At 39.5% G+C, this 14,930-nt stretch overlaps 1 protein-coding gene across 5 annotated transcripts in view; it reads left to right on the forward strand.

The window, feature by feature from the left end:
* Nucleotides 1-14,930, forward strand: part of PUS10 (pseudouridine synthase 10) — a 73,474-nt gene that overhangs the window by 7,329 nt on the left and 51,215 nt on the right. The window lies entirely within an intron of this gene.

Genomic DNA, 14,930 nt, shown 5'->3' on the forward strand with positions numbered 1-14,930 from the left:
AGACCTGCTGGTCAGAGAAGGAGATTTAACCAGGACTTCATAGGTCTTTGGGGTTTCCCTGATAGCTCAGTTGGTAAAGAATCTGCCTGCAATGCAGGACACCCCAGTTCAATTCCTGGGTTGGGAAGATCTGCTGGATAAGGGATAGGCTTTTCAAAACTTATTTGTTACTCAACCCAGTTTAAACAAACTGTACATCTTCAGAATATTCTTGTATTTTGAACATAAATTTTGTGCATCTCTACTGCCGTGTTTCTTCTATGTTGTCAGCTTAGATCTTATAAAACTTGGAACTTGTCTGTATCTAAAATTAACTATTGACCTATGTGCCATTCACTGATGCTGGTTATCTCATAATTCATGTTGGAATATACAATTGAGTCAGTTGAAATCATTCACCTTTTTTCCTACTTCTAAAGAAGAAAATTAAGATCACAGATAAATTGATTTGAAAGCAAATAATTTTTCATTAGCCTGGTAGTATTTATCATATTCCTGTTTACAGAAGAACCTAGGAAAGGGATGAGCTCAAATAAAGAATTTTTTAAAAAATCAAACTGTTAAATTTGTATTCACTCTTCCATATTTCTGGCCCTACCAGTTCCTTTCTGGCTAAGCTATAATTTTAGCTTATCATCATTATAAAAGCGTGAATTTAAAAGTGTAGGAAGAAAAACTTGCGTTTAGTATAATCGCCATCATGTTCACTGAGTTTGGGAGAATATGGAAGGAGGGATGGAGTACAGTTCCTGTACACGTTTTCCTAGGAACTAGTTGGACTAGTTGGTCTGGTCAGGACAGTTACAGACTAATATTGCTAAAAAGCGGAAAAACAAGTGATGAACTGACAAACATCTGTTAGATAGCAAGTAAAACATGATAAGCGGAATAAATGGAGACCGTATCCAGGGATTCACAGAAGATAACAATATGGAAGCTAGTTGGATATAATACTTGGAGGCTCCAAAGCCTTCATAAGAGCATACAAAATTTGGATGATAAAGTTGGTTATAAGAGAGAGTAATAAATATCTCTTAGCTATCATGGTGACTTTCTGAAATTGGCCTTATCACTTGAATGTAACTATGGAAGGATTTTATTTTATTTTTTTTTGTGCAAGATTCAGATTTCTTTAAAGGAGAGATGTAATATTGTGATGTGGCAAAAAATTAGGTATATACATTGAGAAAATCAGAGATCCTGCAAGTGGAAGGATGCTGAACACCCAGAGAAGCATAAAAAGAGAAACGGCATCAATGACAGGAGTGGAACTGTGTTGTATGTCCTTTGGTAAAGGGCAGAAGTGATGCAGACATAAGAGAGTCATGAAAGTATGCAGTAGTATGAGGCACTTTTGGTGTTAAGGCACTTGATGGAAATCACAATTTAAAGCACATTGTCTTGACAGCTTTTGAATTGGAACAGTTTACTTTCTTAAAGTAGTTGTTCTCAAACTTTAATGTGCATAGGAATCAATTGGAGAGTCCCCTAGGCCCCATCCCCAGGGATTCTGATACAGTAGGTGAGTGGGATGCATGAATTTGCATTTCTAACAAGCTCCTGTGTGATGTTGGTGCCGCCATAAGGACCACACATTGAGAACCACTGCCCTAAAGGATAATGGGGGAACTAATCTACTCCTAAGTGAACAAATCTTTTAAAATTTGTATTCCTGATAGGATGGGAGAAGTAGGCGTAATTAGAATAGATACTAGACTTTTTTTTTTTTTTATACTAGACTTTTGATATGTAGACTTTGAATGGTTCAGAGGAAAAGGCAGTCAAAGAAAAAATGGCATAGGAATCTGGGCTGGAAAATAAAAGGATTGGGAAATTCAGAGAAAGTGCAATTCAGACCTTAGTTAAAGCCAGATTATCCATGTGAGTTCCCTGGCAGTCCAGAGATTAGTACTTGTGCTTTCACTACCATGGCCTGGGTTCAGTTCCCGGTTGGGGAACTAAGATTCTGCAAGCTATGAGCATGACCAGAAAAAAAAGCAAATTACCTCAACCAATAAAATAAAGTTTAGGGAGAAAATTACAGCCCGATGAAGAAGAAATGGGGGCTATCTTCTCTCACTTTCTGTGTGTGTGTGTGTGTGTGTGTGTGTGTGTGTGTGTGTGTAAACATTTGTATTTATATATTTGTTTGACTTTTTCTTTGATAAGTTTCAAAAGTAATAAGACTACCCTAATGAACCCTATGTGTGTATCATCCAACTCCAACAATTAAATTTTTTTTAATTTTACCAACCTGATATCAATTTTTAAGAAATATAGAAAAGGTGAAGTCAAATTAAGGCAAATGTAGAAGGATACTTAGATCTATAATAATAGCAAGTGGAAAAATGAGTACAGACTTGCAAAAATTGCTAAGGAAGACTTGGGGTACTTAAAGTTATATTTAGATCAACAAAGAGATGAAAAGGGGATAGATCTGCTTTCTGATACTAAAAGTATACTGCTGATACATGATATAAAGAAAGCAAAACCCTGAAGATCCTATTTTGTTTGTCAAGGAAAGTGAAAGTGAAGTCGCTCAGTCATGTCCGACTCTTTGCAACCCCATGGACTGTAGCCTGCCAGGCTCCTCCATCCATGGAAATTTCTAGGCGAGGATATTGGAGTGGGTTGCCATTTCCTTCTCCAAGGAAAATGACCTGCAAATGAAAAGGTTCAAATGGTCACTGCTATGAAAAGCTCCATGTGGTCAGTTCAGTTCAGTTGCTCAGCTGTGTCTGACTTTTGGAACCCCATGGACTGCAGCATGCCAGGCTTCCCTGTCCATCACCAACTTCCAGAGCTTGCGTTTGAGCATGCCCATCAAGTTGGTGATGCCATCCTACCATATCATCCTTTGTCATTCATTCTCCTGCCTTCAGTCTTTACCAACATTAGGGTCTTTTCCAGTGAGTCAGTTCTTTGCATCAGGAGGCCAAAGTATTGGAGTTTCAGCCTCAGTATCAGTTCTTCAACTGAATATTCAGGACTGATTTCCTTTAGGATTGACTGGTTTGATCTCCTTGCAGTCCAAGGGACTCTCAAGAGTCTTCTTCAACACCTCAGTTCAAAGCATCAATTCTTCGGTGCTCAACTTTCTTTATGGGCCAACTCTCACTCCATACATGACTACTGGAAAAACCATAGCTTTGACCAGAATGACCTTTGTTGGCAAAGTAATATCTCTGCTTTTTAATATGCTGTCTAGGTTGGTCATAGCTTTTCTTCCAAGGGTAAGTGTCTCTTAATTTCATGGCTACAGTCACCATATGCAGTGATTTTGGAGCCCAGGAAAATAGTCTCTCACTGTTTCCATTGATTCCCCATCTATTTGCCATGAAGTGATGGGACTGGATGCCACGATCTTAGTTTTTTGAATGTTGAGTTTTAAGCCAGCTTTTTCACTCTCCTAAAGAGGAGAGCCACTTTCATCAAGAGGCTCTTTAGTTCTTCTTCACTTTCTGCCATGAGGGTGGTGTCATCTGCCTATCTGAGGTTATTGATATTTCTCCCAGCAATCTTGGTTCCGACCTGTGCTTCATCAAGCCTGGCATTTCACATGACTCAACCTGCATGTAAGTTAAATAAGCACGGTGACAATATACAACCTTGATGTACTTCTCTCCCAATTTGGAACCAGTCCGTTGTTCCAAGTCCATTTCTAACTGTTGCTTCTTGACCTGCATACAGATTTCTCAGGAGGCAGATAAGGTGGTCTGGTATTCCCATCTCTTGAGGAATTTTCCGCAGTTTGTATGATCCACACAGTCAAAGGCTTTGACATCATAATCAATGAAGCAGAAATAGGTGTTTTTCTGGAACTCTCTTGCTTTTTCAATGATCCAGCGGATGTTGGCAGTTTGACCTCTGGTTCCTCTGCCTTTTCTAAATCCAGCTTGAACATCTGGAAGTTCGGTTCATGGATGGTTGAAGCCTAAGTTGGAGAATTTTGAGCCATACTTTGCTAGTGTGTGAGATGAGTGCAGTTGTGCAGTGGTTTGAACATTCTTTGGCATTGCCTTTCCTAGGGATTGGAATGAAAACTGAACTTTTCCAGTCTTGTGGCCACTGCTGAGTTTTCCAAATTTGCTGGCATATTCAGTGCAGCACTTTCACAGCATCATCTTAGAGGATTTGAAATAGCTCCACTAGTTTTGTTCATAGTGATGCTTTCTAAGGCCCATTTGACTTCTCACTCCAGGATGTCTGGCTGTAGGTGAGTGATCACACCATCATGGTTATTTGGGTCATGAAGATCTTTTTTGTATAGTTCTTCTGTGTATTCTTGCCATCTCTTCTTAATAACTTCTGCTTCTGTTAGGTCCATACCATTTCTGTCCTTTATTGTGCCCATCTTTGCATGAAGTGTTCCCTTGGTATCTCTAATTTTGTTGAAGAGATCTCTAGTCTTTCCCATTCTGTTGTTTTCTTCTATTTCTTTGCACTGATTAGTGAGGAAGTCTTTCTTATCTCTCCTTGATATTCTTTGGAACTATGCATTCAGATGGGTATACATTTCCTTTTCTCCTTTGCCTTTCACTTCTCGTCGTTTCTCAGCTATTTGTAAGGCCTCCTCAGACAACCATTTTGGCCTTTTTGCATTTCTTTTTCTTGGGGATGGTCTTGATCCCTGCCTCCTGTACAATGTCATGAACCTCTGTCCATAGTTCTTCAGGCACTCTGTCTATCAGATCTAATCCCTTGAGTCTCTTTGTAACTTCCACTGTATAATCATAAGGGATTTGATTTAGGTCATACCTGAATGGTCTCATGGTTTTTCCCTACTTTCTTCAATTTAAGTATGAATTTTGCAATAAGGAGTACATGATCTGAGCCACAGTCAGCTCCTGGTCTTGTTTTTGCTGACTGTATAGAGCTTCTCCATCTTTGGCTGCAAATAATATAATCAGTCTGATTTTGGTATTGACCATCTGGTGATGTCCACGTATGGAGTCGTCTCTTGTGTTGTTGGAAGAGGGTGTTTGCTGTGACCAGTGCAGTATGTTCCCTTGAAAAAACTCTGTTAGACTTTGCCCTACTTCATTTTGGTATTCCAAGGCCAAACTTGCCAGTTACTCCAGGTATTTCTTGATTTCCTACTCTTGCATTCCAGTCCCCCGTGATGAAAAGGACATCTTTTTTGGCTGTTAGTTCTAGAAGGTCTTGTAGGTCATCATAGAACTATTCAACTTGAGCTTCTTTGGCATTATTGGTTGAGACATAGACTTGGATTACTGTGATATTGAATGGTTTGCCTTGGAAACGAACAGAGGTCATTCTGTCATTTTTGAGATTGCACCAAAGTACTGCATTTCAGACTCTTTTGTTGACTATGATGGCTACTTCATTTCTTCTAAGGGATTCTTGCCCACAGTAGTAGATATAATGGTCATCTGAATTAAATTCACCCATTCCAGTCCATTTTAGTTCAGTGATTTCTAAAATGTCAACATTCACTCTTGCCATCTCCTGTTTGACTACTTCCAATTTGCCTTGATTCATGGACCTAACATTCCAGGTTCCTATGCAATATTTGTTTTTTATAGTATTGGATTTTATTTCCATCACCAGTCACATCTACAACTGGGCATTGTTTTCACTTTTGCTCGGCCTCTTCATTCCTTCTGCAGTTATTTCTCCACTCTTCTACAGTAGCATATTGGACACCTAGAGTTTATCTTTCAGTGTCTTATCTTTTTGCCTTTTCATACTGTTTTGGGGGTTCTCATGGTAAGAATACTGAAATGCTTTGCCATTCCTTTCTCCAGTGGACCACGTTTTGTCAGATCTCTCTACCATGACCCATCCATCTTGGTTGGCCCTACAGGGCATGTCTCATAGTTTCATTGAGTTGGACAAGGCTGTGGTCCATGTGATCAGTTTCTCTCTTCCCTCTGATAGATAAGGATAAGAGATTTATGGAAGCTTTGTGATGAGAGAGACTGACTATGGGGGAAACTGGGCAGGGCCATGCTCAGTAAATCTTAATCCAGTTTTCTGTTGATGTGTGGGGTTGTGTTCCCTTCCTGTTAATTTGGCCCAGGCCAAACTATGGTAGGGCTTCCCTGGTGGCTCAGAGGTTAAAGCATCTGCATGCAATGTGGGAGACCTGGGTTCGATCCCTGGGTCGGGAAGATCCCCTGGAGAAGGAAACGGTAACCCACTCTAGTATTCTTGTCTGGAGAATCCCATGGATGGAGGAGCCTCATGGGCGACAGTCCATGTGGTCGCAAAGAGTCGGACACGACTGAGTGACTTAACTTAAACTATGGTAGCTGTGAGGATTATGATGGTGGCCTCCTTCAAAAGGACTTGCGCATGCACTGATGTTTTCAGTGTCCCTGACCCCGTAGCAGGCCGCTGTCGACCCACACCTCTGCCAGAGACGCCTGGACACTCACAGGCAAGTCTCTTGTGGGGACTCTGCTCGTTTTTCCTGGCTCCTGGTATATACAAAGTTTTGCCTGTGCCCTCCAAGAGTCTGTTTCCCCAGTCTCCAGTCCAGATTGTTAAGCATTTCCAAATGGGTTCAGGTGTTCAGATCTGGATGAATTACATTCCAGAATAGATTGAAAAGAAACTTGCAGCCTCCATGATCATGGAGAGGTTTTAAAAGCAGATTTTCCAAACGTCTAGAGACAGATGAGGGCAGTTGTAACTTTCCAAAGCAGAGGAAAGTTGGTTTTGTAACCTACCAACTAGTGACCTTGAATCTAAAAGCTTGGCAAGATTCTAGATCAGAAACTAAACAGTCAATTGTGGACAGTGAGGATAAGGAAAACTTAGTTGAACAAATTCATTAGAGTCGAATTATGTCTGTATTATTTCTTGCATTTACAGTCTAGTAGGACTGGTTTGTCTGTACGTGCTCAGTCGTGTCCGACTCTTTGCAACCCTATGGACTGTAGCCTGCCAGGCTCCTCTGTCCATGGGATTTCCCAGACAAGAATATTGGAGTGGGTTGCCATTTCCTTCTCCAGGTGATCTTCCTGACCCAGGACTGGTAGAACAGGGAAATGCAGTAGCACCTGTATGACTGGGACTCAGCTAGTCATTTGATCAGGTTTCTTTCCCATATTAACTTCCTAAAAAGTGGCAGGAAATGTGACCAGGATGTGAAAACAGTTGGGTGGATTTTGGTCATGCCCAGAAGGAGCTGATTAACGACTGGTATCAGGCTGGATGATGTTTTTCCAAAGGTGCTCTGTAGATCAACCACTTGAAACTCACTTTAGGAAAGATGTCGAAAACATTGTAGGCCTTGTCTCAGACCTCCTAAATCATAATCTCTAGAGAGGGGTCAGAGAAGCCCCTCCACAAGTTAGGTACATATTAGAATTCAAGAACCACCAAACTTCAGGGAGATTTCTGGTGTGCTGCAAGACTCTTTTCATACCTTGTCCTGTTCATGATTTCTATCAGTGATGATAGAACATGTGATGGTGAGGAACACTTACTGTAGTTGTGCATGACAGAGACTTGAGAGTATAACAGACAGGTTAACTGTTAGAATTGAGGTCCAAAAAGATCTCAAGAATAGGGAAAATCTAACAAGATAAAATTTAATAGAATTAAACATGTTTTTATACTTGTGTTTAGAAAAACAACTGCCAAGTAAAGGATGAGGCAGGAGTAGCTTCAGAGCTCTGTTTATAGCAAAGCTTAAGGGTTTTAGTTAGTAGCCCAATGTGAATTATGGATGTGATTAGATAAGCTCTTTGGATTTCAGTCCAGATATTAGAAGTATAGCAAGGAGAAATAAGAAGGACTTCTTAAATGAAAAATGGAAAGAAATAGAGGGAAACAACAGAATGGGAAAGATTAGAAATTTCTTTAAGAAAATTAGAGTTATCAAGGGAAGATTTCATACAAGGATAGGCATGATAAAGGACAGAAAATGGTAAGGACCTAACAGAAGTAGAAGGGATTAAGAAAAGGTGGCAGGAATATACAAAAGACCTCTACAAAAAAAGGTCTTAATGACCCAGATAATTGTGATGGTGTGGTCACTTACATAGAGCCAGACATCCTGGAGTGTAAAGTCAAGTGGGCCTTAAGAAGCATTGCTACTAACAAATCTACAGAATTCCAGTTGAGCTATTTCAAAACCTAAAAGGTGATGCTGTTAAAGTGCTGTACACAATATGTCAGCAAATTTGGAAAACTCAGCAGTGGCCACAGAACTAGAAAAGGTCAGTTTTCATTTTAATTGTAAAGAAGGGCAGTGCCAAAGAATGTTCAAACTACTGCACAATTGCACTCATTTCACATGCTATCAATGTTATGCTCAAATTCTTTCAAGCCAGACTTCAATAGTACGTGAACTGAGAACTTCCAGATGTACAGCTGATTTAGAAAAGGTAGAGGAACCAAAATCAAATTGCCAACATTCACTGGATCATGGAGAAAGGGAGTTCCAGAAAAACATCTACTTCTTCATTGACTATGCTAAAGCCTTTGACTGTGTGGACCACAACAAACTGTGGAAAACTCTTAGAGAGAAGGGAATACCAGACCACCTTACCTGTCTCCTGAGCAATCTATATGTGGGTCAAGAAGCAACAGAACTGGATATGTAACAACTGACTTATTCCAAGTTGGGAAAGGAGTATGGCACAGCTGTATATTGTCATGTTAACTTATATGCAGAGTACATCATGCAAGATGCTGAACTGTTTGAATCATAAGCAAGAATCAAGATTGCCAGGAGAAATAGCAACAACCTCAGATATGCAGATGATACCACTCCAATGGTAGAAAGTGAAGAGGAAACTAAAGAGCCTCTTGATGAAAGTGAAAAGAGGAGAGTGAAAAAGCTGGGTTGAAACTCAGCATTCAAAAAACTAAGATCATGGCATCTGGTCCCATCACTTCATGGCAAATAGAAGGGGAAAAAGTGGAAACAGTGACAGAATTTACTTTGGGAGGCTCGAAAATCACTGCAAATGGTGATTTCAGCCATAAAATTAAAAGATGCCTGCTCCTTGGAAGGAAAGCTCTGACACACCTCGACAGTATATTAAAAAGCAGAGTTATTACTTTGCCAAAGAAGGAGAGTATGGTCAAAGCTGTGGTTTTTTTCCAGTAATGGTTGTGACAGTTGAACCGTAAAGAAGACTGAGTGCTGAAGAACCGGTGCTTTTTAATGGTGGTGTTGGAGAAGACTCTTGAGAGTTCCTTGGACTGCAAGGCGAACAAACCAGTCCATCCTAAAGGAAATCAGTCCTGAATATTCATTGGAAAGATTTGCTAAAGCTGAAGCTCTAATACTTTGGTCACCTGTTGAGAAGAGCTGACTCACTGGAAAAGATCTTGATGCTGGGGAAGACTGAGGGAAAAAGGAGAAGGGGGCGGCAGAGGATGACATGGTTAGATAGCATCATTGACTCAATGCATGTGAATTTGAGCAAACTCTGGGAGATAGTGGAGAACAGAGGAGCCTGGCAGTCTATAGTCCATGGAGTCGAAAAAGAGTTGGGCATGACTTAGTGACTGAACAACAACAATCTGAAAAGGTTAAAACAACAGTCCTTTTTTCATTCAGTGCTGGTCATTCCTGGAGTCCTGCATTCAGATGGAATGTTCTACTTTGTGAGGAACAAATACAGATGGAAATGCATTTTGTAGTAGTCCATGTCCTAATCCCCCAAACTTGTGAATATGTATCCATACCTTAAAAGAAGGGACTTGGCAGATGTCATTAAGATTAAGGATGCAGAGATAACGGAGATTATCCTTAATTATCTAGTTGTGTATGGGTGCTCATTCAGTTGTGTCCAACTCCTTGCCACCCTTTGGACTATAGCCCGCCAAGCTTCTCCGCCCATGGTATTATCCAAGCAAGAATGCTGGAATGAGTTGCCATTTCCTCCTCCGGAGGATATTAGCAACCCAGGGATCGAACCACAGTCTCCTGTATTGGCAGACAGATTCTTTACTGCTGAGCCATCCAGGAGTTGTCTAATTGGGCTCAACCTAATCATGTGAGCCCTTAAAAGTATCCTTCCTGGCTGAGATGGTGGTAAGAGGAAAAGGTGATTGTGGAAGAATGGTCAGAGAGATGCAATGTTGCTCCCTTTAAAGATAGTGAGAGGGAGTCATGAGCCAAAGAAATGAGTGGTATCTACAAGCTAGAAAAGGAAAGAAAACAGGTCCTCCTAGCTTAGAGCCTCCAGAAAAGAATGTGGCCCTGATGACACAGTGAGACCAGTGTCAGGCTTCTGACCTAAAGAATATTAAGATACTGAATGTATGTTTTAAATCACAAAATTTACAGAAATTTGTTACAATAGCAACAGTGGAAACAAACACACATTTAGATGAGTGTATTTGGAATGGTGGAGACATCTGACCCCTGATCACAGGAGCTGTTGCCAAAGGAACTTGTGTTACTTAGTTTGGAGAATAGACGATTTAGGGGGATGAATTTGTTCTGTTTAAGTATTTGAGGGGTTTTCTCCTGGAGAGATAGAGTAAATTTCAGCCCTAAGTGGGATTTTCCTGTTTTCAGGTACGGTGAGTTTTCTGTCACCAGAATGTGTAAACCAACGCTGGGCAGCTACTTGGCAGAGATGCGCACCATATAGTTGGTTAAACTAGAGACTTTGTTCAGCCTTTTTAAACTATAAGGTCCTATATAGTTTTTAGAAAAATATAGTAATTTTTAAGTGTTAGCTTATGTTAGTGATTGATTCCTCTAAACGTCTCCACCACATTTAATTACTGCCACAATAAAATTACTATAGAATGAATAACCTAGACTTATGCTAATATTAGATTAAACTTGAGTTGTAGCAAAAGAGCATTCCAATTAAGTCCTTTTAAAAGTAAACACTTAAAAAAAAAAGTAAAGTAAAAGTCTTGGTTAGGTTTGTCTTTCTCAGTCTAGTCCAGTAGGGGGCAGTATGGTACTATCATTTTGGCATACTGGCCCCACGAGAGGAGAGGCATGTGGGAAACAGTTGTTTGCTATTGACTTTGCTTTGTTTTTCATTTTTATTGGTGTAGAGTTGATTTACAATATTGTGTTAGTTGCTGCTGCGCAGCCAAGTGAGTCAGTTATACATAATGCACTTTTTTAGATGCTTTTCTCACATAGGTCATTACAGAGTATTAGAGTTCCCTGTGCTATGCGATACAGTACGTCCTTATTACTGTTGACTTTGAATGGATTTAGTGTCCCTGAAATGTTACTTTGGTTGTACGAAACAGTTACTTCTCTATATGCAACTTGATATAGTTTGGATTTTATTTGTCAAATCAAAACCTTTTCCCTTCCCTTTCATTTGTTATACTTTGTAATAGACCAGGCTTTGCACTAAGAACTATAAATTATACATAACCCTGGAAAATAGCCAAAATTAAAAGCAGTACAAAATTTTTTTTTTCCTTAAATTCTGACAAATGGGTATGCAAAAGACTTTGAATTTTAAATCTGTGGGTTCTTAACCGGTTTGGGATGTTATCTTATTAAGAATCTAAAGAAATCTATGACTTACTTGTCCTAAAAATACACATATTAAAAAATTTGGGTGTATTTATAGGGACTTCTTAAACTCCCAATCATTAACCTAGGATCTTTCTTAACTGGACACTCCAGTAATTTTACCCTCTATAATTGACTCATGTGCTTACTTTGTCTAAAGGACAGTGCTTTTTCTAATTATGTTTAGCTCATAGAACAGAATTTGATGATATCTCTTTGACTCCAGGTACAGAGATACACTTTCAAGTTCATGTTGTATGTACAAGCCTAAGCTGGTTCTCTCCATTTATCAACCCAACTCTCTAATTTAACATGCATATTTTCTACTTTTTGTTCATTTTCCATGACTTCTCAATTTTTATTTGTATGACAAACACCCTGCCTAAGTCACTTTTTGTTCTTTCTTACCCACCATTTAGTATAACACCAATTTAAGGTTCACTTCAATTGACAAATTTTCTAGGTTTACTAAGGAGTTTCCAGAATTTGTAGCTTTATTTTATGATTAGAATAGTTAGGTAGGACATGCTGCAATCTCTATATGGTCCATTTATCCATGCAATGCATTTTTACAAGGTTGCTGATTGAGGCACTGAAAAACATGCAAAATTATAGCAATCACTGTCTCTGCCTCTTAAAGATTTTTCAGTACTCTTTATGGATGGTTTGGGGGGAAGTAACCTTGCTAATGTTTTGCATACATAGGCTGCAGCATTTTAAGCCATTCAGAGGACAGGCAGCAACTGAAACCCATCTTCCTTATAAAAGGTAACCCCAATAGCATGCCTCTGTGAGTACATCAGTATATGAAAGTCTGGTCATGCCATCACCCCAGGTGTAAATGCATTAAAATCTCTAGTGGAGAATCGCTAACGGAGAGCCAGCAGTTCCCAACTTTTCAATCTGAAAATTTAACAGATCCCCAGTGTCTGTGAATTGGAAAGAGGGTATGTTTGGGTGATTGGGATTACCTCACTAATCATCTCATCTCATGTGAAGAGGGAAAAACCAAAGCTTGCCCAATGTGTCACATTTATTGGAATTTGGGTGTGTCTCCCTGATTCATGCTCTTTTTTTGTTTTTAATCTATGCTGTCTCTCCATCTTTTATATTTAGGTGTGTTTTATTTACTTAACTACCTTGGCTCTATGGGCATTGCCTTTTCCTAACTACTGTCCTTGTTAAATCATGCACTCGATAAAGATCAGGGGACACAAGAATGATATAATTCAGGCAGAGGTGTTACATTGGGGGCCATGGGACTGGACGTGGGAGCAGCTTTAGGATTCTGTTATTTGATCTACAAGTGGGACGTGTGTTCCCAGGGAGAAAGGATGAATGACATGTGGTTAGTCAAGATTTGTACAGAACCCAAGTTCTGGTTAGGGTGAGCAGTCAGGAGTCTAGCTGTCAGGGAGTAAGAGTAGGTATTAAATGGTTTAATAACTCCCAGTTGGAGGGTAAGGTGCAAGGAGGCCAACAAATGAAGCAAAAACCCTTTCCTAAGGTCACTGAGGCATGTAGCAAGGAAGAACAAATCACATTCCCTGGAATGAGATGGCACGGTGAAATAGAACTAGGAGCAAGGCTAATTCTAAAAACCACCACAAAGATAGAATGCATGTTGGATTCAGGAATGCCATTGGCAGAGTATTCAGATGTATGTTTAAATACTTGAAGATGCATATGGTTACTTCCAAGCTTTGCTTTTTTCTTGACCCGACCCAGCTAAGCACTGGTAGAGGAGGCAATGGGAAAGAAAAGGTTGCTGTGGCCAATCCACCAGTGTGGGTGGTCTAGAGGGAGCAGAGGGCGTTAAGAGCATGAGGCAGCCTTGAAATTTTTAAATTTATTGTTCTAATTTGTATGGTCTTATTCTCATGAATTGTCACATTTTGTATCTTTAAATTTTATAGTGAGAAATGGCTATATAAAAGAATTAATAGGAATACAAGATATAAAACACATCCTTTTTCTATTTCCCCATCGAATGCTGTTGCTACTTAGCACATTGCTACTTACCAACTATTTCCTTGTCAAACGTTTTCTTTCATTCAGTTTTAGGACTGTGTGGCTGAGTGGACTAAGTTTCAGGAAAAGGGGAACTTCTAAATTAGACTCTGCCTTTTTCAGATTGGGGTTTCTCTTGTTACATAGAGAAGTTATCTCAATTACCCTTTTTGCTGAGATCAGCTCCGTGTTTTAGACTTAGTACTTCTCAGCTATTACATTATTATTCCTGAAAAATCATTCATAATAGTTTATATGTATAATATATATGTATATAAAGTGGTAGTTTATTTGTGAAACAGCCACACCACAACATGTGCTGTTTTAGGAGCAGCAAGATACAACCCCTTTCCTGGGAACACAGGGGGCAGTAGCTGCCACCATTTAGTATTTGCAGGATGGTGTGCTGCCTGTGCTGTCTCATTTAATTGTAATAGCCCCTTGAAGTAGGTGGGGTCATTATCTCTATTTTATAGATGATGAAATTGAAACTTAAGGTTACATTGCTAATAAATAACAGAGCTAGGATTTAATACTCATGTATCCAACTCCAAAGTTTATGCTTTTGATTATTGCTATGCCTGGTGGTGCAAGTGATAAAGAATCCACCTGCTGATGCAGGAGACTCGAGAGACTCTGGTTTGATCCCTGGGTCAGGAAGATCCGCTGGAGAAGGAAATGGAAACCCATTTCAGTATTTCTTGCCTGGAAAATTCCATGGACAGAGGAGCCTGGTGAGCTACAGTCTCTGAGACTGCGAAGAGTTGGACACGACTGAGCATGCACACTCCATGCTCTGCTTACTGCCTATAATGTGATTCGGTCAGCTAGATATCAGAAGTGGGTTATTGTATATCTCTGTTTACAGGAGAGACCTAGTCTAGGTTTTGATCTTCATACTCAAAAGGTCCATTATCTTCAAAGTTAGGGAAAGGATTCTTGATTTTATATATATATATATATATATATATATAATTTAACAAGCATGATGATAAACCAACAGTTTATTTGTTGATTCTCTAAGACTACAACTTTGAAAGTAAAATTAATATTACATTTTTTAGCATTTCCTTACCATGCTTGTGTTCAAGTTTTGTTATCAGATGACTGTACAGGAGAGGTTTTGAATAAAATACTTTATCACAGCAGATATCTTAAAACTAGAGGAATATCCAGTCATTTTTGTGAGGAGCTACTTCTGATTTTCCTTTGATCTTAAGACAGTTGTTCGGCCTATGTGATAATGAATTATGATGGTATTCCCTTAATAATCAGAGTTATTAATTGGACATGTCAGTTAGGCTTTTCAATGGTGCTCTTTTTCATGTGTATATCCAAATGTCAAAGATGACGGACCTGGTGGCACCCTGAAGTCCGACAAATCCGGCTTCACTATCAACCATGTTCATTCAGTATTATATACAATAACTAAGAT

The sequence above is a fragment of the Muntiacus reevesi genome, chromosome 3 (genome assembly GCF_963930625.1).
Source record: "Muntiacus reevesi chromosome 3, mMunRee1.1, whole genome shotgun sequence".
Taxonomy (NCBI): Eukaryota; Metazoa; Chordata; class Mammalia; order Artiodactyla; family Cervidae; genus Muntiacus; species Muntiacus reevesi.